General features: G+C 40.0%; 1 long non-coding RNA gene across 5 annotated transcripts in view; it reads right to left on the reverse strand.

Annotated features, from left to right (window-relative positions):
* Positions 1–2,129: 2,129 nt before the first annotated feature.
* The window catches only part of LOC114231724 (uncharacterized), a 30,905-nt gene continuing 5,578 nt past the window's right edge, over positions 2,130–27,456 (reverse strand). For 2 of the 5 annotated variants that reach the window (XR_008558352.1, XR_008558350.1), the window contains exons 2-6: positions 23,502–23,532; positions 16,101–16,149; positions 5,943–5,986; positions 5,177–5,341; positions 2,130–2,593 (exon numbers count right to left, since the gene is read on the reverse strand). This is a non-coding gene — a long non-coding RNA (uncharacterized LOC114231724). Of the gene's footprint in view, positions 2,594–5,176; positions 5,342–5,942; positions 5,987–16,100; positions 16,150–22,076; positions 22,125–23,501; positions 23,533–27,456 lie in introns of those variants that run through there. The other 3 variants (XR_008558351.1, XR_008558353.1, XR_008558354.1) reach the window with 2 other exon arrangements.

Below are 27,456 nucleotides of genomic sequence, written 5' to 3' on the forward strand. Positions count from 1 at the left end.
AAGAAGAAAAAAAGGATAATATAACTGTTTGAAAACCTTTTCTGGGGGATACAATTATAGTTTCTTTGTATTTAAAAACAAGAACAGCCAAGGGTTGTTCGCCAGGGTAGGACCTGTCTTGAGAGGATCGCTTTAGAATATACTTCCTGGATCAAGGGTACGTATGTGGTGCAAACAAGGCAGAAATTCCCTCATCTTAATTTCTTGCTTCCTTTATTTTAACAAATGGTGAAAGATGGACGATAACCTATAAATCAGACATAGCAAAATGATAATGGCTGTTCGCTTCCATATACAAGTGCAATTTTTAAAGTGCTGTCTTACTACGTCTTGTCTATTAACTCTCCTTTATTTTATACAGAAATAAAAAAGGAGGCAAGTTAGCAAAGGACAAGTGCTAATTTCCTAGCAGAGGTTGTCCACCTGCCCTATAGAACCCTTCTGAGGTATGGTCCATCCAATATTTCAGGCCATTCTTATGGATCCCGATCCCTGCCCTGACTGTCCAGCTGTCCTGAAGGGGGCTCAGATTATAAAATGGATTATATACAACTGTTTTGGTTGTATTCCTTCAGTTATAGCAACTGACGGACACAGTCATGCAGAAGCCCAGCAGCGTTCAGTGAGTCTCAAGTGTTTGGTCCCTAGGTAAGAACATGCAAAAAATAGGAACTGGATCATACAGGGTAAACACCAGGGGTAATAAGGTTTTTAATATATACAATTTAATTTTTGTTATCAGTTACAGAGACAATTATGGAGAGTAAGCAAGTCTTATTTTTTAAAAAGTAGTATGAATGTGAGTACTAGGAAGGATTAATGGGCTGCGTTTCAACATTCCGTGTTCGTACTCCCTTTTGTATGTTTATACTGTTAATGCCATATTACTATGAGATAACTTGTTGCATAGTGTTCTTATTTGTATAAACATTTGTATGCACGTTATATTGTAATAGCTTTGCCTGTATTTATTGCAAGACCACCAGCTCCTGGAAGCTGAGTTACAGAGTACTTAAATGGGGTGTTCACAGTGACTTGGATACGCCAACTAGAAATTAAATAAGCAAATATATATAAATATAGCAGGTTACATATATATATTTATAATGTGTCTTTTTATTAACCGTTTGTACAATAAATGTTACTTCCCATGCGGTTATTCTATGGTTCATTTGCAGTGACTTTTAAGGCAGTACTGTTTAGCACTTTGATATTAAAATTTTGCTTATGTTTTGCTAAATTTAAATATAATGTTTGAAGATTTCTAGGTCTAAAAGTCTTTATATTATATATTCTGTATCAAGTCAAAATATGTTTGGCCATTTTGCTAAGAAACAAACTTTGAATGTCAAACTGATATCACAGTAGTTTTTGTTAGCTCTGAGTCATTTTTGCTTTTTAAAGGAAAAATAACAAAACTGCGCCGTTTATATTGTCATTAAATTATACAATCAAACAGATGCCAAATGAATTGCCTAATTGCTGCAAAGAGGAGAACCCAGATAGCAAACCATATATGTTTTTTTTTCCCCAAGAGTCATTCTGATAGTTGATCATACATTATGTTTGTGTGAGCTTTTATGAAAGATTATTATTTTTATATCAAGATGATAGCATCTGGAATGTTAGGATCTTGGAATGTTACAACTTGGAAGGGGCCTGACTTGTCAGCTAGTCCACCCCAGTCCCAAAATTCATAGAGGAGAAAAGGGACCCAGCAAAGGGTAAAAAGTTAACCAAGGTCAAAGAGCTAGTACCAGAATCAAGTCTAGGACCTAAGTCTCTTTTCCATAGTCTTTTTACTCAACTTACTTCATCTATAGGAAAACAGGCTTTTTAAACTAACCAGAAATACTTATATTTTACCTAATAATAACCATGAGTAAAGTAGTACTTTTGCATTACTTTTTTCAGCTTTTATGCGAACATAATAAACATTATTCAATATCAGGAAAGCTAACATTTCATTTAAGGTAGCTTCAGACCAAATTCAAGTTGAATTTGAATGAGTTAGAAGTACTGTGCATACATAATCCTTCCGTGCACCATTAGTAATGGAAAGTCAGTCCTTGTTTTTTTGTCATGTCTGAAAAAGGAAAGAAAAGAAAACACACACAGAGCTCTAGAGAAATGCTGTTCCTTTTTATTTTTACACCCATCAGATTTAAGGAAAAAGACCTTTTCACCGTAATATCGATTGGCTGGAAGCAATGAAGAAGATAGGCCCAGACACTTAGTGCTGAAAACAAAGATTATAGCCAGCGTTCTTCTGTCTTCCATGGTCATTGCAACTATGAGAGCCTTGGGAGGCTCCCACGCCATCTATCGATTCAACTCTCTTTTTTTGTCTTCATGTGGACACACGAGTTTATACAGAGTGGATGACCGAACTAGCTCAGAAGAGGACAGCAAGAATTAAAGCAGGTGATTCCTCCCTTGGGGAGAGCTCTCTCAGCGTGAACAGGCCTCCTGTGGGCGGAAGTCAGGAATCCACCAGCTGTTAGTGGAGAGTGCCTTGCTTTCATTTCAGACAGCAGAGTTTTCCAGAGTTCCTCTGCTCCTCAAACAGCATTGCTCTTTAGTATGTGTTAACCTGTGGTTTGAAAGAAATGCTCTTGTACATTAACAATGTAAATTTAAATGATTAAATTAAATTACATTTTATCAATGGCTACTGGTGTGTTGAATGAGCATGCTTCGTTTACCAGTATTTTCTTTATCATTTATGTAATAGTATATTTGCTGTGAACTCTTAAATACATCCGCAAATTGATTTTTTTTAAAAGGCTTACTAATGCTGAAAAATTAATAGGCATTCCAATTGGAAATATGTTAAACCTCACTGATTGGGAAGGAGGACATTCTAAATTCGATAACCATTTAACCATGACTATTTCCTGCGGGCAAAGCACTGTTGGGTGCTTTGAGATACAAATGCACAGGGTATGGAACTGTTTTTTGTTTCAATTGTAAATGGAGCTAACAATTCATTGTCTAAGTGTATTCTTTAGCGGTATGAAGGATTTGTCTCCATATCAAGATGATGGGATATCAATTGTGAATCAGAATTTACAAGAATCAAGGTTAGAGTTCTCAAAGATTGATTGGTACTCTGCCTTTTTTCGGAAGCCATTACTACTCCTACATTGCTAGACACCCCTCTCTGTGGGCAATGCAAATGCAACTTTTATTCAACTCTACCCCACACAGCATACATTGAGTTAGTGCAAACACACTTTTTTCTGTGTTTTGATGGTTCAGAAAGAGAAATGTGGAGCTCTCGTGATTTACTTCATCCGTTTGTGCATAAAGCATTTTCTGTGACATCTAAGTGCCATGTGTGGTCTAAAAGCCAAACAAACCCATCTTCCCGCTGCTCAGCAGTACTTTCATTTCCTCAGCAATAAAATGTGGTTAGTAAGAAAAAATGAGAGATAGTGAAGCATCATCTTGCATAAGAATTTAAATATAGGGGCTTGGCAAAAAGGAAAAAAGGAAAGAAAGGTCGCTAGGAGCAAAAGTTTGGTTTTGAATGGGTAGGGAGGCAAGCAGGTCAGGACTACATAAGGGGTACTTGCCTGTAGTTGAATTTTCATAAGTTAAATACACAAAGATAATACAAGAAGATAAATGTTGACTTCTTTGAAAATTGTGGTAAGTCCAGCAACAGTGGTTCAGTGGTTGAGTGTCAACCTATGGTTCGATTCCCAGTCAGGGCACATGCCAGGGTTGCAGGCTCAATTCCCAATAGGGGGTGTGCAGGACGCAGCCAATCAATGATTCTCTCTCATCGATGTTTCTAGCTCTCTCTTCCTCTCTGAAATCAATTTTTAAAATATATTTAAAATTGTGGTAAAATACACATAACACCATCTTCACCATTTTTAAGTATATGGTTCAGGGATGTCGAACACATTCACGTTAACCAATCTTCAGAACTCTTCATCTTGCAAAACTGAGACACCTACAGTCTTTGTGCGAACATGTTTCATTTCTTAGGAGTGGAATCGCTGGGTAGGTTTAACTTTATAAAAAGCTGCCATGCCTTTTTACATAGAAATAGAATATTTGGCCACCCACATGGCCCCTCAGGATAAACATGTTTCTTATACTTCCATGCAGCCAGGGGTGGTCTTGGCAGTCTGTTCTGGTCAATGGGATATAAGTGACATTGCCATCTGGGTACTATGTCCTATATAACCCTCTCCTTCCAGGTGGCATCTGACAGCAGACTTCTAGAGACATTATTATTGTCTGGCCCCAGAAAGTGTCTCTGTGGGTAGAAATTTCAACTTAGAGAAGAATCAAGAGCAGTATCATGATAGGTGATATTTTAGGATGGCTCATGATAGGCCTGGTCTTGGAATATGCTGTAGCCCACATTAGCTGAGACCTCTGCTCTTTAGGATCTAGAAGGGATTGTTTTGAACTCCCTATTCCATAAATAGGGAGGTCGAAAGACCTCCTCGCGATATCTTCAAATTCTGCCAACTTATACAGTAGCCCTGGCTTTAAGGTGCCACTTCTGTTTGCTTAGCTCTGTTAATGAACTGTCTTGCTGTACTTCTTTCTGGTGTCACCCCTATTTCTGGAAGTACAACTTGGATCTTTCCTTAATTTCCACCTCAAAATCATACATAAGACTTTCCCAAGTTCTAGAAACCTATCTTAAGCAATACTTGGTGTCATTCACCTATTCTTATTCTTCCCTCTCTCCATCTTCTATCTGGAACATGAATGCTGCTTAGACTACGGAGATAAGGGTACCTCCTAAGAATTGCAGAAAAACAATTGGAAGGAATCCAGGTCTCTGAGTTTTGTGGAGAAGAGCTACCCTTTTAAGTCCTGGGTTTCTTATATTAAACTGTTCATGAGAAAGAAACTCCTTGTTTAAATCACTGTTTATTTTGAGTTTTTCCATTATTGAAAGCTGAACTAAAATCCCAACTAAGATACACAGGACACAAGAAAAATAGCCCATCTGCAGCACAGGTTTTTTTGTTGTTGTTGTTTTTTGTTTGTTTTGTTTTGTTTTGGGTTGTTGTTTTTTTAGTGCCAGGAGTATTAAGGATAATGACTCAGTGTGAATCAGTCATGTTTTGAGCCTACCAAAAAAACCCAAAGACATCTTAGGTCACAATTATTTGTTCATTTATTAATTCCTCGATTCATTCACCTTTGAACTGGGTCCTGTGTTTGTGCTTCTTCATAACCTCATAGACCGGATGCAGCCTGCCCCCTCATGGTCGTACTTCTCTCTGTCTTGTGGTTCTTCTCTTATCACCGTCTAATTTCACTTTTGCCACTCACCACCTTATTCAGTATTTTCCAATTCCTGTTCCTGAGAGAGAAAATGTAATCAGTCCAGCTCAATTTTTCATGCCAGGCCAAGTGAGGTCCCTGAACAATCTGTGGATTTGGTGCCCTGGGGTCATGGCTGGTCCAATCAGCTGTGATTGAGGAAGAACGTGCATTGACCCTTCGGAAAATATTGTAACTTGAATAGTTTCTATCTACAGGGGTTGTGATTATATTGTCACTGGGACTAACATGTCTAGTATATAGGCCAATTATAGAGGACAGTTGACTTGCTCATGGGGCCAATTGTAGAGGACAGTTTTGGTAGAATCATTCTTTCTCAATCTCTTAAGTGCCTAGCACAATGCCTGGTTCCCTGAAACCCTTGTTGAGTAAATTCAAGTTAATATTTATTGATGGGGGTGGGAGATGGGAAACATACCAAATTCTCAAGAGATAGACTATGTCATGATTTTCAAAGTTGGTATCTATCTAGAGCCAAAGTGTCTAGTTTCATATTTTTTCTGAACTTCAATGCAAAAAAAAAAAAAAAAAAAAAAGACAGAGAGAGTGAAAATTAGAACAACCTCAAGGAAGGTTTGTTTTTTTCTTTCCTTTAGAAAGCAGCTGTCAGTTTAACTTACCCAAAATGCTGTCAGTGATGAGCATGACTGAAAATGCATTTTATCTGTAATTAGAGAGATTACATTAAACACTATTATTTGCAGACACACATTGAATTAACCCTAATCGAGGCTAGCAAATAGTAGAGCCTGCCTATTTTTTGCCTCAAAAATTTTAGAAAATTGTGACAGCTGACACACGAGGGACTATGCTGACGATATTTCTTTCCATCAATTGCCAGACAGTAATTGTAATTGCCTTTAAAATATTTTAAGCAGTTTCTTCAGTAAATCAGAAGTTGCCACAAATCATAGTTTCTAAACATGGGGTTGTTGACTGTGCATTCCAATATGAGTTTAATGAATTGATTTTCTAAGGAATTTAACTTTGCATCTGTTTTCAGGTATAATTAATTCACTGTGGTTAATGTGATTAGCATGGATATCAGTGGATTATACATGATCCCCTTTATTTATTCACTTATTTTTAATCTGCCATACTGTCCATTGGGAAATTATGTAAGTTTTGGGGGGAAACATCTTGCTAGTAGCTTTGATCACATTGAATTTCTGCAAAGCAGAATCCTGGCAGGAATTCACTGATTATTCACAGACTGTGAATCAATGTGCTCTTGTTTGAGGGACCTATTAAAGTTTACACAGTCCCTGTCTTTAAAGAGTTTATAATCCAGAGGGGAAGGTGAGACAAACATTCTAATGAAAGTCATTGTAAGAAAAATAAAATGACTATACCCAGATTCTTCTTTCTCTGAGCACCTCTCCTTTCCAAAGGGTCAATGCATGTTCTTCCTTAAACACAGCTGATTCCCCTGCTCTCCTTAAATAATGCTATTACCTAGGGCCGAGGTCGGCAAACTCATTCGTCAACAGAGCCAAATATCAACAGTACAACGATTGAAATTTCTTTTGAGAGCCAAATTTTTTAAACTTAAACTTCTTCTAATGCCACTTCTTCAAAATAGACTCGCCCAGGCCGTGGTATTTTGTGGAAGAGCCACACTCAAGGGGCCAAAGAGCCGCATGTGGCTCGCGAGCCGCAGTTTGCCGACCACGGACCTAGGGGATGTCAATGGCCTGCCTCTCCTCCAATGCTTCCCACTATCCTAGGCAGTCATATTCATGGCTTCAACCACCACTTTTGAATCTATATCTCTAACTCCGTTCTTATCTCTGAGCTCCCAACTTGGAGGTTCCAGATGCCTCCAGAAATCTTCACCTGCATATCCCACAGATACTTCCAATTTAACATACCAAACCCAAATCTGTGATCTCCATCCAAATTTGCCCCTCCTGTCTTCCCAATCTCTGTAAATAGTTCCTCTATTCACCCAATTACCCAAGCCAGAGATTTTCAACTGGTGTGCCCCAAGAATTTTTAAAACATGTAATACCTGACTATTTAGTCAGAGGCACTGACCTCTTTTCCCTTCAATTATCTAATTTTTAAAAATGACAACAGCCGGACCAGTGTGTCACAGTGGTTGAGTGTTAACCTATGAACCAGGAGGTCATAGTTCAATTCCCGGTCAGGGCACATGCCCAGGTTGTGGGCTCAGTTCCCAATGTGGGTCATGCAGGAGGCAGCCAATCAATGATTTTCTCTCATTATTGATGTTGCTATCTCTCTCTTCTTCTCCCTTCCTCTCTAAAATCGGTAAAAATATACTTTAAAAAATAAAATAATAATTAAAAAAATGACAACAGCCAACAGAACAATAGCTATCCAGTGTAAATGAATCAAAATTATTCCTACTTATTTTGCCAGATTGGCAAAAAAGTATATTTTTTAGTGTGTCAAAGAATTTCAGTAATTAGGTTTATGTGTGCCAGGAGATGAAAAAGGCTAAAAATCGCTAATCCAAGCTAAACTATTGTGAGTCTCAGAACACGAAGGTACTCATTTATTCTCCGTGGTTCTCATAATCATGTCCAGAAATTCTGATTTGGCCATCTAAAGTGGGGCCCATGAATTTGCATTTCTAACAAGCCCATGAGTGACACCAATGCTGTTGGGTGAGGGACCTCATTTTGAGGAAAATTGCCCTAGAGCAGTGGTTCCAGACCTTTTTTTGGCCATGCCCCACCTAAGCATCTCTAAAAGCCCAATGCCCTCCCTGGGACATATAATTCTTATTCAAAAAGTAAACTCCTATTCACGTGGAAGAAGCCTAAAAAGCCATTAACTTGGTCTAAACAAGCTTCCAAAGAACATGGCATCCATGAAAGAGAAAAATAAAAGAATGAAAGGACAGTTGAAGTACTGAGGAAGAAATCACTAAGAAATTGTTAAAAATAATAATAATATGAAGTGATATGAAAAAATAGCAAAGTTTCAAAACATACAATAGAGAACTGAAATGCATAAATATGTCACAATGTATATTTATATACTGTATATGGGCCCCTGAGAACCATAAGAAATGCAAAAAAAAAATCACTGTTAATAACTCATTCTTGAATTGCCCCCCCTTAAAAATCAAATTGCCCTCCTGTGGGGCATGTGCCCCACATAGGGAACCACTGCCCTAGGGAATGAAAAGAACTCAGGCACATTTCTATAACTATGTGAGTGATCACTGGCAAAGAGTGAACATCCAGGAAGCAAATCTCTTTCACATCAGCCAGAGGCAGTATGAATTCATGAAACAGCATGTGACTCATATATTTCTTCCATCAACTGTGTATGGAGTGCCTACCCGCTGTTAGGCACAGTGCAAGGCACTGAGCTAGGCTCTGAGATACAGTAAAACTACGACATAATCCATGTTTTAACAGGTCAACTCGAGCAATTCATTGAAACCTAGATGTCTCGTCTGTAAAATGGGGATAAAATGGCACTGTGTTGACTTTATGAGATGCCAAATAGAGCAGTGGTCGGCAAACTGCGGCTCGCGAGCCACATGCGGCTCTTTGGCCCCTTGAGTGTGGCTCTTCCACAAAATACCACAGCCTGGGCAAGTCTATTTTGAAGAAGTGGCATTAGAAGAAGTTTAAGTTTAAAAAGTTTGGCTCTCAAAAGAAATTTCAATCATTGTACTGTTGATATTTGGCTCTGTTGACGAATGAGTTTGCCGACCACTGAAATAGAGGACTCTATTAACTGCCTAGTTCAGCACCTCCCACTTTGATTCTCAATGAGGGTGCTTAATAGTAATTAGTTCTTACTTTTATGTTGGAATTAACCACTCTAAAATGCTATCAGGTATTAGTTGTCACAAAAAAAAAATTAGTTGTCATTATTTTTAGCATTATTTCATAAACTCTCTCAATGAGCAAGAGAGTGGTTGTCTAGACATTAACAATATGAGAAAAGACCCCCAAACAACTGAAGACATAGAGGAGCTTTCATGGTCATAGAGCCCAGAGTTTGTTTGTTTCTTTCTTTTCTTTCTTTCTTTCTTTCTTTCTTTTTTTAAAGTTTCTTTCTTTAAGATTATTGGGGCTCAAATGTTAATAATAGTTTCCCGCAAAAAAGAGACTCTTTCACATTGGCACACTGTTTGATTAATTGTAATTCTTCCAGATAAATTGGAGTTGGCTCAGGAGCCAAGAGAACCTACAGAATCTAATCATTCTTACTAGATTCTAGGATTTCAAGTGTCACGTTGCCTGAAAGGAAGTGGCTATGGATAAAGAGAAAACTCCTATTTGTTATTAAAGGCTAAATGAGGGACAGCCAAACAATGGAATGCTATTGAGCTTTGGAAATGATATTGATTTGAATGTACTGATATAGAAAAAATGGCAAAGACAGCAGTATGTGTCATTTTGATTTTATTTTTTTAATATATTTTATTGATTTTTTACAGAGCGGAAGGGAGAGGGATAGAGAGCCAGAAACATCGATGAGAGAGAAACATCGACCAGCTGCCTCCTGCACACCTCCTACCGGGGATGTGCCCGCAACCAATGTACATGCCCTTGACCGGAATTGAACCTGGGACCTTTCAGTCCGCAGACCGAAGCTCTATCCACTGAGCCAAACCGGTTTTGGCTCATTTTGATTTTTAAAAAGATTATAGGCTTGTCCTGGCCCAGTGGCTCAGTCTGTTGGAGTGTCGTCCCATACACCAAAAAGGTTGCAGGTTCAATTCCCAGTCAGGGCACATTAGGTTGCAGGTTTGATCCCAGTTAGAGTGCCTCTCACAACGATATTTCTCTGTGTTTGTGTGTGTCTCTCTCTGTCTCTATGTTCCTCTCTCTCTCAAATCAATAAACATATCCTTGGGTAAGGATCTAAAAAAAAAAGATTATAGGCTTATTTATGTGTCTCTATAGAGAAAAAAGTCTGGAAATTTATACTCTTATTTATTTGTAAAATGATTATGATTAACCTCCAAAAAGATGAGTCTATATTTTCTAGATTTTATTCAATGACTATATGTGGTGTAAAAAGCACTTAGAAAAGAGAGGTAGAGAGAATGAGCCCACAGGTTCTACAAGGAACAAATAAACCCGTGGAAGCCCTCAGGCAATGTTTCTCATAATCTGGATGCATATTAGTATCACCTGGGAAGTTTTAACAACATCTCAATAACCAGGCTGCCCAAGAGCAATTAAATAAAAATCTCTGGGGCTAGAAGCCCAGCTTCAATAGTGTTCAAAGCTCTCGGGTATTTTCAATGTGTAGTCAAGGTTGAGAACCACTGTCTCAGGAGACCTTCTGCATTTCCTTGCACTTGGTAGGCCATGGGTCCCCACAACCAAGCGAGGCCCCAAGAGAAACATCATGTTCCTTGGCCCCTGATATCAACATGACTTTATTCATATTTCAGAATAATTTAGAAATGGATCAGGGCTAGAAATTATTTTGGCCACCAGATGGATTTAAGAAGAAATGGTGGACCTAGCTGGTTTGGCTCAGTGGATAGAGCATTGGCCTGCGGACTGAAGGGTCCTGGGTTTGATTCTGGTCAAGGGCACGTGTCCAGGTTGCGGGCTTGATCCCCAGTAGGGGTCATGCAGGAGGCAGCCAATCAATGATTCTCTCATCATTGATGTTTCTATCTCTCTCTCTTTCCCTCTCCCTGCTTTTCTGAAGTCAATAAAATATATATTAAAGGAGGAGGAGGAGGAGGAGGAGGAGGAGGAGGAGGAGGAGGAGGAGGAGGATATGAGTTAGAATATCTGGGTTTTTTGTGATATCTGTCATCTGAGAGCTAGTTACTCTTCTCTGAGCCTCAGGTTCCTCACACCTCTTGCTGTTAGGGTTAAATTAACTAAAATCCATGAAAAGAGGGTTTTTTAAAATATATTTTATTGATTTTTTTACAGAGAGGAAGAGAGAAGGATAGAGAGTTAGAAACATCAATGAGAGAGAAACATTGACCAGCTGCCTCCTGTACACCTCCTACTGGGGATGTGCCAGAAATCAAGGTACATGCCCCTGACCAGAATCAAACCTGGGACCTTTCAGTCTGCAGGCTGATGCTCTATCCCCTGAGCCAAACAGGTTAGGGCCATGAAAAGAGTTTTGTAAAACGTAAATTACTATATAAGTATTATTCTTTTTTAGTATTTTATAACTAATAGCATGAAAAATGTGCTCAGAGAAAGATGATATCTGAGGAAGACACAAGAAAGATGGACTTACTCCCCAATAGGAGACCTCAGCTTCAGGATGGACAGGGGGACCAAAGCTCAAAAAGAATTAAATAAGGGATAAGTCTGTGAGCTGATATTAAAAGCAAACTGACAGGCCAAACATGAAACACTTCTTTCTCAGAAATCCAGAGAAGAGACTCTGAGAAAGATCTTCCCTTTTCTTTTCTGTTGGCTTCCAGGAATTTATACAAAAATAGTGATGTCCCAGAATAAATAAGTTTTCTTCTCATAATTAAGCCAGAGGTTCTGGGAATGGGCTGAACACAAGGCTGAATTCATTACTGAGATTGCTTGCGATTTAATTCGGGTCCTAAAGAGGTGGTCCCTATGTGTCATCCAAAAAATAAGTTTTGCATCTAGACAACAGTCTACATATATCTCTAGATTGACTTTTTCTTTTCCTCTGCACGTCATTTATTCTCTGAAAATCATGGGCCATGGAAAGAATTTCAATGCAACACTGTCTATGGAAGGAGCTCATTAGATAGGGCCATCTGAGAGACCATTCAACATAATGGGTAGTGACTGAAGAAAGTTAAGAGCCCCTTAAGAACAGGAACCTTAATGTTGGATCCAAAAAGTACACAATGAGTCAATGCCTTGGAAATGCCTCCTGCAGGCACAGTTCTTAGCTCATGCTAGGAAATCAGTAAATATCTGTGGAATGAATAGCATTGTAACCAGGTCTAACAAACTAAAAAATGTCCACTGTTGTGCAACTGTGTTTCCCTCTTGTTCACTTCAGGCTACCCAATATTGGCTGCAACTTCTTACATAAGGTGGGTTTATAGTCCCATATTCTCAGGGTCTACACTGAAGATAAACCATAGCATTTTTATGGCACATTCCAGTTGTATTGTTTAATTGAATCTTCACAACTTCAGGAGTCATGACTGTTGCAGTAATCCAGGCAAGAGATAAAGGAAATCTAAATAGTGAGAGTGACAGTGGGAAGAGGGAAAGTGGGAAACTTTCAAACCAGGTTTCTGGCTTGGACACCTGAGTGGAGGATGATGCTATTTACTGAGATATGCAGGAGGTATGGTGTTGAGGGAAAATATGATGAGTTTAGTTATGGACATGCCTAGTTGTAGATGCCTGTCTATCATCCAGGTGGCAGTGTTGAGTAGACCATTGGATACACAGGTATGAAACTCAGAGAAGGCAAATTCTTGAACACCATCAGCATATAGCAGTAATAGAAATCCAGAAAGAATGAGCATCAGGAGAAGAACAGTTTCAGGGAGAAGGATCTGATAGAAACCAGCAGCAGAGGATGGAGGAGAAGGTGAAAATGGACACAGCAGAAAAGAATAGAGGGTAGTATGGAAGGGGAAATGAAGTCCAGTGAAAGATTTTTAAAGAGAGGAAATACATGTTTAAATGCTAATGGGAAAGGATAAAATGAACCTGCTGGGCAGCTCTGTCTCTGTCCATGACAATACCTGGTCACTACTTTTACTTCTGTCTTTCAAATGTAGAACAAATCTCTCTGTTGACTGACTCTAACTCAGACTCGTACAAAAATGAAATTCTAGGAAATGTAGTTCTCAGTTCATCCAAGTTTGCATAACACAATCCAACACAGTCCACCCCTTGTCAACTTGGTATCTACACACACTTCTGTAGACATATATAACTTCCAAATAAAAACACCAACAAGACCATGCTTTTGTATAACAAAATTCAACTGTCTATACTGGTACAACTGAAAATACACAAAATTCTAATAAAAGGATACACAAAGTCTACTTTGTCTATTTTAAAGGGCAAAATTTTGCCATCCACCTGGCACTAAACTGAGTCTTCAAAAGGCTACTGCATAATTCAATCAGGTCAACTACTTCCAGGTGATGGGAAGACTAGTCCTTCACCACTCATCATCTGTAAAATAAGTTCTGTAGTTTAAAAAAGAGAGAGACTGTATGGATACCATGATGATGAATAAACCATTCTGTTAGACTATAGATGGGGGAGAGGGGTTTGAAAGAGACACCATGGGAAGGAAAGGCAAATCTCTTTCCAAAAAAGTATCTGTTCTAGTAAAAACAATGCCCTTCTGCTTCCATGATGGAAATGGCCCAATGTAATCAGCCTGATGCCAGGTGGCCTGAAAAGCAGTGTCATATCCCCAGTTGATATTGATCTTCGCTGTTAGCAGTTGGGGACTCGGTAGTAGCTTTAATGAGAGGAAGTCCATGTAGACAAGATGACCTGATTTATAGATATCAGTCAGCCTCTTTCACTAGTCACTCCTGTCCTTGCCCATTCCACTCATATATAAAGTGGCCATGGTCATCTTGTCTACCTGATGATTAGATCCTTCTCTGGTAAGATTGCTCTTGGTGAACATTCACCTGGCACCGCAGTATTATAATATTCAGAGGGGACTATCCTCATATCTCTTTTCCATATTTCATTTCCTCCAATTTTCTAATCATCTTCCTTCCAAGTCCATAACCAATCAACCAAACCCTTAGTCATTGCTCATAAATTAATATAATCCCTACTTTTGGCCATTTCTCCTTCTAGGCTAATGAACTAACCAGGTGCAATGGTTGGAGTTTGCCCCACTGTGAAAATTTCTCTTTCACATTGTCATTCATGGCCACACTTCAGTAGGGGTGGAGTGCTGTAGGGTAGGTATCCAATTTCAGTTCTGCCAACATTTTTGGTGGAAATACCTGTAAATTTGACCAATTTTTTCTTCCTTAATCAGATGATCATAAAGATTTCCCCGTGAGACCACAGAGGCAGATTGAAAGAGGAAACCCAATGTAGCAGGAACAGCATTTATGGTAATATGAGCCACTTACTAATGAAATTTACTTGTGTCTTCAGGCCCTGCTTGAGCTGATCTCTTACATATCATTCCCACTTGATGGTGATATCTCAGAAGTACATAGTAATTTACTATTATTACTTACTAGAGGCCTGGTGCATGAAAATTCATGCACTGGAGGGGGATCCCTCAGCCCAGTCTGCCCCCTCTCACAGTCCAGGAGCCCTCAGGGGCGGGAGGCAACCTGGCAATCAGGGGAAGGTGATGCCCCATCACACCTCTGCTGCTGCCACTGCCAGCAGCACAAGCCTCGGCCAGCCCTGGTTACCTGAGCCTCAGACGGCCCTGGGTGGCTGGGCAGCTGCCATCCGAGACTTGCCTGTGCCTTGGGCTGGCCCTGGGTGGCAGGGGGGCTGAAGGGACTGGGGGACTCTGGAGGCAGGCATTCAGAGCAGCTGGGCCTGCCCCCAGGCAGGGCTGAGGGGCCTGGGCACCACCATCTTGTGCCTGTGGGTGCTGCCATCTTTGAGGGTGTGGCAGTCAAGTAGCATATTCCCTCCTTATTGGCTGTGGACGCCGCCATCTTTGTGACAGCATGAGGGTCAATTAGCATATTCCCTCTTTATTAGATAGGATAAACTTATCACAGGTATACCACATTCATTTTTTATTATATTAAGTCAGTTTTACTTATTTATTTTTTAAATTTTATCTTTATTGTTGGAAGTATTACAGATATCCCTCCCCCCACTGACCCTCCCTTCTCACTCCCATCTCCTCCCCAGGACTTCCCCACACTATTGTCTGTCTATGGGCTATTCACATATGCATATAAATTCATTGGTTAATCTCTTCCTGCCCCCGCCCCTAAGTCAAGTTTTATTTTTTAATGTTATATCTTTTATTTATTGCACTAACCATCCAGTATCCTAATTCATGCTATTTCTGAATGTAGGTCATATTTTTTGAATTTTGTCAAACTATTTAGTCCTTAATACCAGGAACATTTTAGCACCAGGTGGCAGCAAAATCTGAGAGCTGAGATAAAATTCTTGCCAGGAAGGTAAACAACTAATTAAGAATTTATCTTAAACCTCAAGATGGTTAATAAGGAGTAACAAATGCATTTCTTCCCCACTCCCCTTGTTTCTATTTAGATATCTCCCTCCCTCTCATTTTAGTGAGTGATTATCCAAATTGCGCATATACCCTCCCCCTACCTCCCATACACTCACATATACCCTTGCAAACACAGAGAATACCCCCCAGCCAGCCAAGTGGATTGTCTTGGTACTTAGCTTCAAATGGACAAAAACTAGGACAGCCCAGAGCATAGAAAGCCAATAGAATAAACCAAATTGAAGTCTGTTAGGAAAATCCAGGATCTAAAGCAGTGGTTCTCAACCTTCCTAATGCCGCGACCCTTTAATACAGCTCCTCATGTTGTGGTGACCCCCAACCATAAAATTATTTTCATGGCTACTTCACAACTGCAATTTTGCTACTGTTAATGAACCGTAATGTAAATATCTGTGTTTTCCGATGGTCTTAGGCGACCCCTGACAGCGGTTCTCAACCTGTGGGTCGCGACATGAGGAACTGTATTAAAGGGTCACGGCATTAGGAAAGTTGAGAACCATTGATCTAAAGGAACAGAGAACAATTTCAAACACCAATTCCAAAGGGCCAAAAACAGAACCAAAGTCAGGTAAGTTAGTGAAACAAAGAAGAGATGTAAAGCAAGAACAAGTAAAAACCTAACAGTAACTCACCTTCAGAGGTCAGCGAGGGCAGGTGCTTGCTTGGTCATTTTGAACTGGCCTAAGGAGACAAAGAAACCAGTCATGCTTTCTTCTAAAATGTCTCCAACTGTTGACCACATCACCCCTACAAGATTCTTCATTCTTTACGGGGCTGGCTAAAGAACAGAGTTCTGGTATTCTTCTCTGCTTGTACCCTGAACTTGCTAGGTAATCCAAACTGGCTGTTTCAAGCTTGAGGTGACTTCCTCATCAGATGAGAGGTAGTGCTAATCTAGTCTTGCCAGAGGAGATGGGAGTGATTTGGGATGGCAGGTTCAATTTGCGCTTATTTAAGAAGCACTGCCTTAGTCACTACAGATTTTATCTTGCTAGAGCCTGGTACTTAAGCTGTCAAATTGGATAGAGATGCATATTTTTTAAACACAGATACAAAATCATCTTAAAGTCCACTAACCAGAGTTTTCAGTTGGAAAATAACTCAAAATTGCCAAGCAAGGTTACTTTCAGGTGCTTCCTTCATCATCATATACTTCCAACTAGTATTTTTCAATAATTATATTTTGTAAGAATTTTATAAAAAACATAGGTGTTAGAGCTTTTAGGCATTTTCAATCCTTTTTCCTACTTGTTATAAAGATTCACAATTCAGTCCTTGGAACATGTATCAAATTCTCAAATTAGATACCATCATTTGAAGAATCTCTAAAAGGTTTGAAAGGGGATTTATTGTAATCTTTCTTTAGTCCTGAAGGTTTCCACACAACTGCATATTTCACTGTATGTCTGTAAAATGAATGTTCACGTCATATGTCTAAAGACAAACAACAGTCTTTGTTCTATGGAGCATTTCAAAAGATTCACAGCTGTTAATAGGTGGGAGAATTCCAGCTTTTGCTCTTGGGAAGAAAGGAACTATTGTGGTCAGTAAATGTGTCTCGAGAAGAAGCTGTATTTATTTCTAGCCTTGCAAACCAAGAGGTGGACTGTCTTCACAGAGTGGGTATTTGTGGACAACTAGCTACACGATGGAATCAAAGTATCCCATGCTAAAGAGTTGCTAGTTGCCTAGAGAGGTCTCAAAGTGTCCTGGTGTGATTTCCATGTTCGTGAGGTTTCACCTCTGGAACCTGATTTAGCAGCACGGTTGGAATGGATTTCTCTCTCTCTCTCTCTCTCTCTCTCTCTCTCTCTCTCTCTCTCTCTCTCTCTCTCTCTCTCTCTCTGATGGATACCCACTAACATGTTTACTAACTTATAACCAGGGACTTGGATCCTCTGATAAGTATATTCATCTATAGACAAATCTACATAGAAAGCCTAATTATTATCAAAAGTCTGCTGCATATAAGCATAGACTCAGAACGAGGGGAATTAACACACGAGTCCAGTATTTAATAGCATCAGCTTTGAAATATAGCCCAAAAATCAAATGAACAAAATAAACTGATGAATAAAACAGATCCAGAGACAGAATCGTAGAACAGACTGCAGAATCTCAGAGGGGAGAGAAGGGGGGAAGGGGAGGGTGAGAAGTGATCAACCAAAGAACTTGTATGCATATACACTTATCCCAAGGACACAGACAATAGGGTGATGAAGGCCTGGGGCAAGGGATGGGAGCAGGCTAGAAGGGGTCAATGGGGAAAAAAGGGGGACATATGTAATACTTTCAAAAATAAAGAGCAAAAGAAAAAGAAAAGTAAGAAATATAGCCCCACACACTTGTCTCCATAAGGAACAAGACAGATGAAATCCCTCACAGTTTGTTTACCTATACTTGATCTAATAACTTTTCTAGTTCTGACCTTTTATATTCAACTTCAGCTTGATAACTTGATTTCCATTTTCTTCTGGTGCAAATGGAAGAATACTAGAAACTCAAAGGGAAGGACAAACCACAACAGTAGAGATCTGTGGCTCAAGATATGTGAGCAGGAAGAAAGAGTGCCCTTAATTACTCTACATGACTTTGTTAACATAAAAACATTGAAACCTGTAAAGAATTTTTGTGAGTTTATTTGAGCCAAACTGTTGACAATTCCAGGGAAGCAGAACCTTAACAGATTAAGATAATGCTCCAGAGAATGGCAGGTTTTCATCTATTTTTATACATTGCAATCAGAGGAGGGGACGTAGGTGGGTTACATGAGATCCACTGGTGATAGATTAGAGAGGCAGGAGAAAGCAAAGGGGGAGGGGGGGGCCTTGGGATTGGATAAAAAGTAAAATGATAGACACATACTTAGGTGGGTGCAGAATAGTCAGCAGTCAACAATTAACATGATAACAATAACAATGAAGGACCCCAGGAGGTCCACACAAGTTACCCAGACATTTTAAGGATATGTTATCATAGATGCAAAAAGACAGATAGACTCAGTCAAGGTAAAGGTTGACCTTGTCAGTGAAAATACCAGCCTAGGACGTAACTACCCACCATAACTGCTCTAGTTGAAGTTTAATTTCAGACCATCCTTTGTGGTGACTTTAGGTCTCTGGTTTGCAAGACTGCCATGCAGGCCTTCCCTGAGCTTGTCAGGTTAGCATGTGGCCCCTTTGGTCCCACTTTAAATCTCTAGACCCAGATATATCCTATCCCGTAACATACAAGAAACACAGGCACTGCTTATGGTCTTCTGAGACATTTTGAGACATTATAGAGTTGAGAAGAGGTGTTTGAACTCTAGAAACAAGCATATATTCTGACTTACTAAATAGAGAAATGTTTTGAGCCTAAAAAAAAAAGTAAGTCTAACATAAACCTCTGGAAAGGTTTAGGCAGATTGTCGAGCATAGAAAAGAAGGCAGGGACTGCTAGGAAGCAATACGAGTTCACTACAAATGCACCAGCCATTCATCAGACAATGACAATAACTCAGTTCATAATTCACGTTCTAGGCTGGGTTATTAGCAGATATATTTACTTATTGGTTTATCGGGTTTAAGACCAAACCAAAATCTATAATAATAAAAGCATAATATGCAAATCGACCTAATGGCCGGTCAGTGGAACGACCGAACGGATGATCTTCTGGGCAACCTTCCAGACGAAGCCGGGCCTACAAAGACGTACCCTTGCACAAATTTCATGCACTGGGCCTCTAGTATAAGTAATAAAATCAACTGTGGTACATCTACACAATGGAATACTACGCTGCGCTAAAAAAGAAGGAATTCCTACCATTTGCAACAACATGGATGGAACTGGAGAGCATTATGCTAAGTGAAATAAGTCAGTCAGAGAAAGATAAATATCACATGATCTCACTCATCTATGGGAAATAATGAACAACATAAACTAATGATCAAAAACAGATCCAGAGACAGGGAAGCATCGATCAGACTGTCAAACCTCAGAGGGAAGGTAGGGAAGGGTGGGGGTAAGGGGGAGAAATCAACCAAAGGACTTGTATGCATGCATATAAGCCTAACCAGTGGACACAGACAACAGGGTGGTGAGGGCATGAGTGGGGGGGGGGGGCGGGGGGTTGGGAAGGTAATGGGGGAATGAGGACAAATATGTAATACCTTAACCAATAAAGAAATTAAAATGCAAAATAATATATAATAATAATAATAAAATCAACTCAATGGTATGTGATGTTCTTTCTGTGTTCCAAACCAGTTAACATAGCAGCAATTCTTTGTTCTTTAGAAGTCTGGGTAAAACTGTAGTGAGTCCGTCTAGACTATGGGACCTCCTGTAGTCACCCTGAGGGCAAAATTTTAGTTCTGATAACATTGCCTTTATTTGGAACATCGAATTCTTTTTGAATTCCCTCCTGAAGTTTACTTTCTGTCTTCACAGGTTGAAAATTATTGCCCTTTGAAGAATAAATTTAAAAATTTTTTAGAAATACTCAAGTCTATTAAAAAAAAAAGATAAACTATGATCATCTAGTCAATTGGATGAGGGGACAGGAAAGTGAGGAAGGCAAAGATTAAGGGAATATATATGAACTGGGAAAATTGATTTACTTGGGGGGGGGGGGGCTTATAAATTGGCCCTAAAAGCAATCTCTAAACAGGGTTCCTTGTTTGTTTTGTTTGCTTTTGTTTTGGTGTTTGTTTTCATCACCATTGCCACGCAAAATCATGCAATAAACATCATAAGTCTTAAGCAAAAAAATGGGGCTGGGGTAAAACATTCAAACACTTAGCCAGTGACAGGTAAAAATAAATAGAAGCATACTAAAAAGAGTAGTGCAGATTTTTAAAAAAATATTTTTATTGATTTCAGAGAGGAAGGGAGAGAGATAGAAACATCAATGATGAGAGATAATCATTGATCAGCTGTGCCCTTGACTGGAATCGAACCCAGGACCCTGCAGTCCGCAGGCCAATGCTCTATCCGCCTAGCCCAGTGGTCGGCAAACCTCGACTCGCGAGCCACATGCGGCTCTTTGGCCCCTTGAGTGTGGCTCAGCGTTAGAACCACTTCTTCAAAATAGACTCGCCCAGGCCGTGGTATTTTGTAGAAGAGCCACACTCAAGGGGCCAAAGAGCCGCATGTGGCTCTTGAGCCGTGGTTTGCTGACCATTGGCCTAGCCAAACCAGCCAGAGTGAGAGTAGTGCAGTTTTATACCTGTTAGGTGATTGAGAAGTTCTTAATTCTATAAAAAATATGGGACTTTACCTTGAAAAAGACCTGAAGTTTGCTTGTGGAAATGGGCATCGGAAGGGTTTTAGTTGTGAGTTACTGTGAAGTGCAGGAAGGAGGGTTATCTTTGTGGTGGGAGGGGTTTCAGGGAGCCGTCAGGGTGAGGCCTGCAGAGTTTATCAGGCCCAAACAGACCAAGCTTTGGCCACGTGAAGGGAGGGCTATGATCTGGCTGGGTATGTGAGGAAAAATAGCCCCTGTCTTAGAGCCACACAACTCAGTCAGTCTGGGATTCTGCCCTGACCTCCTGGAGGGCTCGAGTTGGGCAGGGTGGGCCACCACAAGTTCAAGTTGGGCTAAACAGGGCTTTTTTGTGTGTGTGTGTTTGTTTTGTTAGAGTGGAAGGGAGAGAAAAAGAGAGGGTGAGAGAAAGAGAGAAACATCAATGTGAGAGAGACACGTGGATTGGTTGCCTCTTGCAGGAGCCCAACCAGGGCTGAGGATTGAACCTGCAACCCAGGTACATGCCCTTGACTGGGAATCGGACCAGTGACTTTCGTTCGGTGCACAGGCTGACGTCTAACCATTGAACAACACCAGCCAGGGCAACAGGGGTTTTTTAATGTAGGAAAATACTTTTGAATTTTTAAAAATATTTTTTTATTGATTTCAGAGAGGCAGGAAGAGGGAGAGAGAGAAAGAAACATCAATGATGAGAGAGTATCATTGATCAGCTGCCTCCTACACACCCCACACTGGGGATCGAGCCACAACCCAGTATGTGCATTGACTGGGAATCGAACTGTGACCTCCTGGTTCATAAGTCGATGTTCAACCACTGAGCCATACCAGCTGGGCTACTTTTGCATTTTTAAAGATTATTTTGCTTTCAGATGTTTAAAAATGCAAGCTTAAAGTGATAAGGGAGATTGAATATAGGAAGATATATAGACTTTTCTATATCTCCCTTTCTTCTAATCTAGCAATGTAATCCGAGCATTAACAATAAATCTTTTAGTAACAGAACAGGTTTCACTCCACTTCAAGTACATTTTTATATGTATGATTTTTAAAAATCGGGATAACAGACTTTATCTTCTAATGTTCTGATAAGCTATGAATCTTACCTCTTTTATTTAAACTTAAATGGAATTTTTAAAACACATAGGAACAAAGGTTTAGGTAGTTTTAAGTTTGTACCTTTTCTTCAATTCTTTTGAAAACAAAATTCAAACTTTAACACGAAATGCAAAAATATTCAGTTACCAATAGATTTATTTTATATTCTTGTTATGTTATACATGACTTTAACCAAATTTTAAAAGTTAGGAGATCAGCAATAGTACCAGAAAGAAATGCATGAAATGTTATTTTTCCAATATACCTTATGCATGCATATTTCCTCAGGGGACATTGCAAATACTCTTTACCTGCAATTAATTGAATAAGAAATTAAAAAATAAGAAAGGATCTTTATTTATAATTTAACCTTACTCCAGGAGGATTAAAGATGACTTATACAACTACATATAATTCAATAAGATATTTTTTAATATATTTTTATTGATTTCAGAGAGGAAGGGAGAGGGAGAGAGAGACAGAAACATCAATGATGAGAGAGAACCACCGATCAGCTGCCTCCCGTACGCCCCCCACTGGGGACTGAGCCCACAACCCAGGCATGCGCCCCTGACCGGACTCGAACCCGGGACCCCTCAGTTCGCAGGCCGATGCTCTATCCACTGAGCAAACCCAGCCAGGGCTCAACAAGATATTTTAAAGGCAAAAGCAGGATTGAAAAGAAATTGAATGTGGGAAAAGTAAGCCAGGGCAGAAGTACATTCATGCTTTGATGTCCTGTGTACTTGTTAACTTTGACTTAAGCATCTAACAGCCATTGCAAAGAAGGACACAATCAGATCTGTGATTCATAAAGTTTTTAAAAAATAAAGTCTATTTAGAGGGATCAACATTCTAAAAAGTCCAAGGGTGGAGAAGCTCAATCATCTGCTAACCTAAAATATTTCCTGGTGGTAAACTGAGCTGGTTGAAAGAGGAATTATGCATTTATCAGGAGTACCTGGAATGCAATGCAGGCTATTTCACTCCCCTGCTCTGAAAAGTTCAGGATTTTTCCATTGGCTATAAATGAACTATAAACATCTTGGTCTAATATCTGAGGCCATCCTCAAAACCAAATCAAGATGAACTACCTGAAGGCAGGCTGCATTTCTTATTCAATACCAGCGCCAGCCACAGTAGGTGTCAACCGATGCTCAGAGATAGAGGGACTGTGGATCAGCTAAGAAAGTTTGTGGAAACCTCTCCAGCCCTCATCTCTCTACCTATAAGGCCTTCCCCTGACAGCTCTTCCAGTTGAATGGTGACCAGTATCCTCAAGGTCGATAACAGTATCTCCATCACCAAGAATAGCCACAATAGCATCTCTTTGCATTTGTATAGTGCTCTATAGTTGACACAAACATTTTAACCTATTCTCAAAACCAGCTTGCTTTGTGGTCTAGCAGGGATCATGATTATGCTCTACCATGCAGAAGCCTTGTAGAAGGTACCTCCTTATTAAGTGGTAGATGCCATTTCCTCCCGATGTCCACGGCGGGGTGTGGTCTCTTCCTCTCCCTCAAACCCTTGTGCCATTTGGTTTATACATTTCTTATGACACTTACTAATAACTCTATACATTTTATATGGTGTGTTACAGTTTACAAAACACTTTTTTGCATGCTAAATTCCTATTTATTTTTCATTCTCACAACTTTTAGAGAAAAATAATTAATCCTCTCCTTACCTTGAGGACCCTGCTGCTCTCTCCACACTCTCTAAAAATATAAAAAGTAAAAGCTACTCAGGAGATTACATAAACCACAACTACTACCACAGTAATTTTACCATCCCCCAAGGACAACAGAAACCTAACATTTTTTTAGGTCCGTACTCTCTGCCAGGTGCTTTATAGATAAGATAATACTACTTCAATTTACCTTTTTCTTTGCTCGTAGACTATTAAATTTGATTCTCCCTCAAAAAAACACAACACACAAGTTCTAGAAAGAAAACATGTGCTTTCCATCTCTGTGGATTCTTTGACTAAGGAGGGAAAAGGGTAGTGATGCTGGGAAGAAACTGACACCCTTTCTGAAACTCCGCTGCAGTGACTCATTTAGGGACCAGTTCTGGCTGGAGCTCAGCAGGATGGTGTAACACACTGGGTGGATCAAGAATGTGTTGATGAGAGCTGTCAGTTGGGGGAATTTCTGATGAAGACATCACCAGGTCGGAAAAGATGCCAGTAGAGGTAGGGCTGGGGAACAGAACCTAGATGGAGGCCACTACCAGGAATCTCCTGGGTCTAAGGACAGGAAAGTCCCTGTGCCAAGCGGTGGCATTCCACAATTCCAGGGGGCCCCCTTCCCATGGAATACAATGTGCACGGTGCCCTTGGAATGGTGCAACACGGGGTCCTAACCTCAGTGTCTGGCTGTCTCCCTCCATTGCACTGACTGAGTGCCATAGGGGATATCCATGTTGGAGACCCTCAACAGAACGGCAAACTCTCAGGCTTCCATCACTCATTGATGATGTAGTGCTTGGTGCTTTCATTTCAGTTCATGTAATCACTTCCTGTAACTTCCTGTCAAAGATGTCTGCACACTGGGATTCTTAGACACACTGAGTGGGAACGTGAGGCCCAGTCCCATGTCCAGTGTGTGATTCCTCCCACAGCATGACTTGGACTCTGTGGCAAAGATTCACCTGGAAGAAGGTCAGCTTCACACGGATGTGTGGCCTCCGTTCTTGTAGCTATGTTGTTCTGCGGAAAGCATCACCTTTTTTTTTTTTTTAAAATATGTTTTATTGATATTTTACAGAGAGGAAGGGAGAGAGATAGAGAGTTAGAAACATCTATGAGAGAGAAACATAGATCAGCTGCCTCCTGCACACCCCCCCACTGGGGATGTGCCCGCAACCAAGGTACATACATGCCCTTGACCGGAATTGAACCTGGGACCCTTCAGTCCGCAGGCCGCCGCTCTATCCACTGAGCCAAACCGGTTTCAGCTAGGAAAGCATCACCTTTTGAGAAAAGTGAATTAGACATTATTCTAATTCATATCTGGGGCCTGGCAACTATTTCTCACCTGTCCTTTAGCACTGTGGTTCTCGAAACTGACTGCACTTTAGAATTATCTAGAGAACTTTAAAAAAACATATTGATGCCTGATTTCTGTTTCAGAACAATTAAACCATGATCTCTGAAGCAACTATATTTTTTTAAAAGGTCCCCAAGTGGCTTTGTTGTGCCATCAAGGGTTGCGAATCTATGCCTCAGGTGGTTTTCTTATTCTTCCTCTGATCTCACCCTCAGTGACAGACAGAGCTTTAGAAGGCTTGCCCAGCTGGAAGAACTCAGTTGTGAAACTGAAAAAGGGACCAATGAGACTACAAAAGCGATGTGACAGGCCATTTAAAACAAATATTTACCAAGTGTCACATTCCAGGTCATGTGCTGCGAACACACAATAAATAACACAACGTGCCTACCCTCCATAAGTTTCTGCTCTCGATGGAAAGACAGGTATGTGAACCACTGTTCTGCTGAGCAACATTAAACTGAGGTGCTGTGGGAGCACGGCTGGGGAACAAATGAAAGGCTTGGGGGGAAAGAAGTGATTTGAGGTGGATCTTGAGAGTCAAGCATTGATCAATGGAAAGGAGGCAAGAAGTATTCCAAAGAGAGGGGTAGTCTGAGCAAAGGCGTAGAAGCAAGGAAGTGGATGGGATGCTAGGGAATTATAGGAACCCAGTGGCGCTTCAGAAAATGGTGAACTATGAGGCTGGAAATTTAAACGAAAAATTGGAAGGCCTCCGAAGCCCCCACAAGGAATCGATGATACATAGGTATTGTGTGAGTTTGAATAATGTATGTCTTAGATGAAGGGATCACAATAAAGGTTTAAAGCTAAATAGTGCTATGGCCAGATCTGAAACAAATAGGAATAGGATCAACGCGAGAAGGTGGATAAACACATCTCCCGTAGTTACTCATCCTGCCCTCTGGCAACCTTCTCTCTGCTTATCCGCCCCCACTACTCTGGTGACCTGAACATTTTTTGTATTCTTTGTGCCTTTTACATAAGTTCCCTCTCTTCAAAATGCTCTTTCCTCCCTTCTTTGATAACTTCTACGTATGGAAGTCAGCTTCTCTGTGCTTTTTCCTATAGCACTTTTGCAGAGATAGCTAATACTATTGCTTGTCGATTGTACTGTATTTATTGAGATGTCTGTCTTTACCTGCAGACTGTGAGCCTGTAGCAGGAAGGGCCATTTGGATAGTTATAACATCACTTGCAGGCCACACAAAATTATCAACTTAAACATGAGCCTGCTATATTTGGTCAAATATTTAATCAACTCACCCCTAAAGCCCTAGCAGGGCCAGACCAAATGATTTCAAAGGCCTTATAGGGCCGCCGGAGGGACATTCCCCGCCCCTACCTAGAGGATAGAAATGAGATTTTTTTTAAATTTTCAATCACCAGGACTCAGCACAGACGCCGGCACCTTGGCCTTGTAGACTTACTGAATGAATGAATGGAAAAGCACTTACCAGGTGTTGGAAAGATTCAAACTTAGCAATGATGTCCTTTAATGTTTGAGTACAAAGATTCGGAATTTTTTTTTTCCATATTTAAAACCATTTGCTCAGTCTTGGAACATTTCTATTCTGAAGTGTTCACTTGTATAAGCAAAGTCACAGTTGCTGAATCTATCAATTTATTTCCATATAGCAAGCAACACTTCTTTCTTTAGTTAATAATTTGTGAAAGAAATATTAAAGTTAATGTGGTTTTTGTCTAGTATCACTCAAAAAGCCCCTGCAATCTATTGAGGCCCACAGAAAGGAAAACAATCCCCTAGGGGGTGTGACAATGGGATTTGGGGGCTTGCTGGGCTTCGAAGAGGGAGGGTGGGGCTCTTGGTGAATTTTGTTGATTTTCAATTCTTGAAACGTATTTCACTAGTTGGGGGATTAAAAGGTTTCCTGGTGAGAGTGTCAATTGTCAAAGGATTGAAAGTAGATTCTATAATCCTATCAAAGAGAGCTCCGGCAGCTTCTCCAACAGGAATCTAGAAATATTTGGTATCTTGGAAATCATTTTGGTCTATTGTTCTACTCCCTTAGTTCTTCTATAACAATCTTACTGCCCCTGGAAGAAATGGCAACTTTCATGAACTTAACTTTTGCACTGTTACTCTCATATCCTATTTGCAAAGCACTTGGTCTACTTCTCCTTGAGGTTCTATTGGCTTTTGCTGCACTTATTTTAATGTTCTGTTGTTAGGCCCATGCACATTAAGAACTGTCAGGTCTTCTTGGAGAATTAACCCCTTTAGCAATGTGACCCTTTTTATCTCAGATAATTTTCCTTGTTCTGAAGTCTGCTTTGTCTGAAATTCATATATCTACCCTCACCTTCTTTTGATTAGTGTTAGTATGGTATCCCTTTATCTGTTTAATTTTAAGCTTTCTGTTTAAAGTGGTTTCTTGCAGAAAACATAGTTGGGTCATGTTTTTTTGTTCACTTTGACTACTAAACTGACAAAAAAAAATTGGTGTTTTTGAGCATTCATATTTAAAGTGGCTATTGATATAGTTGGCCTAATATTTACCATGTTTGTAACTGTTTTCTATTTGTTGTACTTGTTCTATATTTTTTCCCTGCCCTTTTCTGACTTTTCTG

The sequence above is a fragment of the Eptesicus fuscus genome, chromosome 15 (assembly GCF_027574615.1).
Source record: "Eptesicus fuscus isolate TK198812 chromosome 15, DD_ASM_mEF_20220401, whole genome shotgun sequence".
Lineage (NCBI taxonomy): Eukaryota > Metazoa > Chordata > Mammalia > Chiroptera > Vespertilionidae > Eptesicus > Eptesicus fuscus.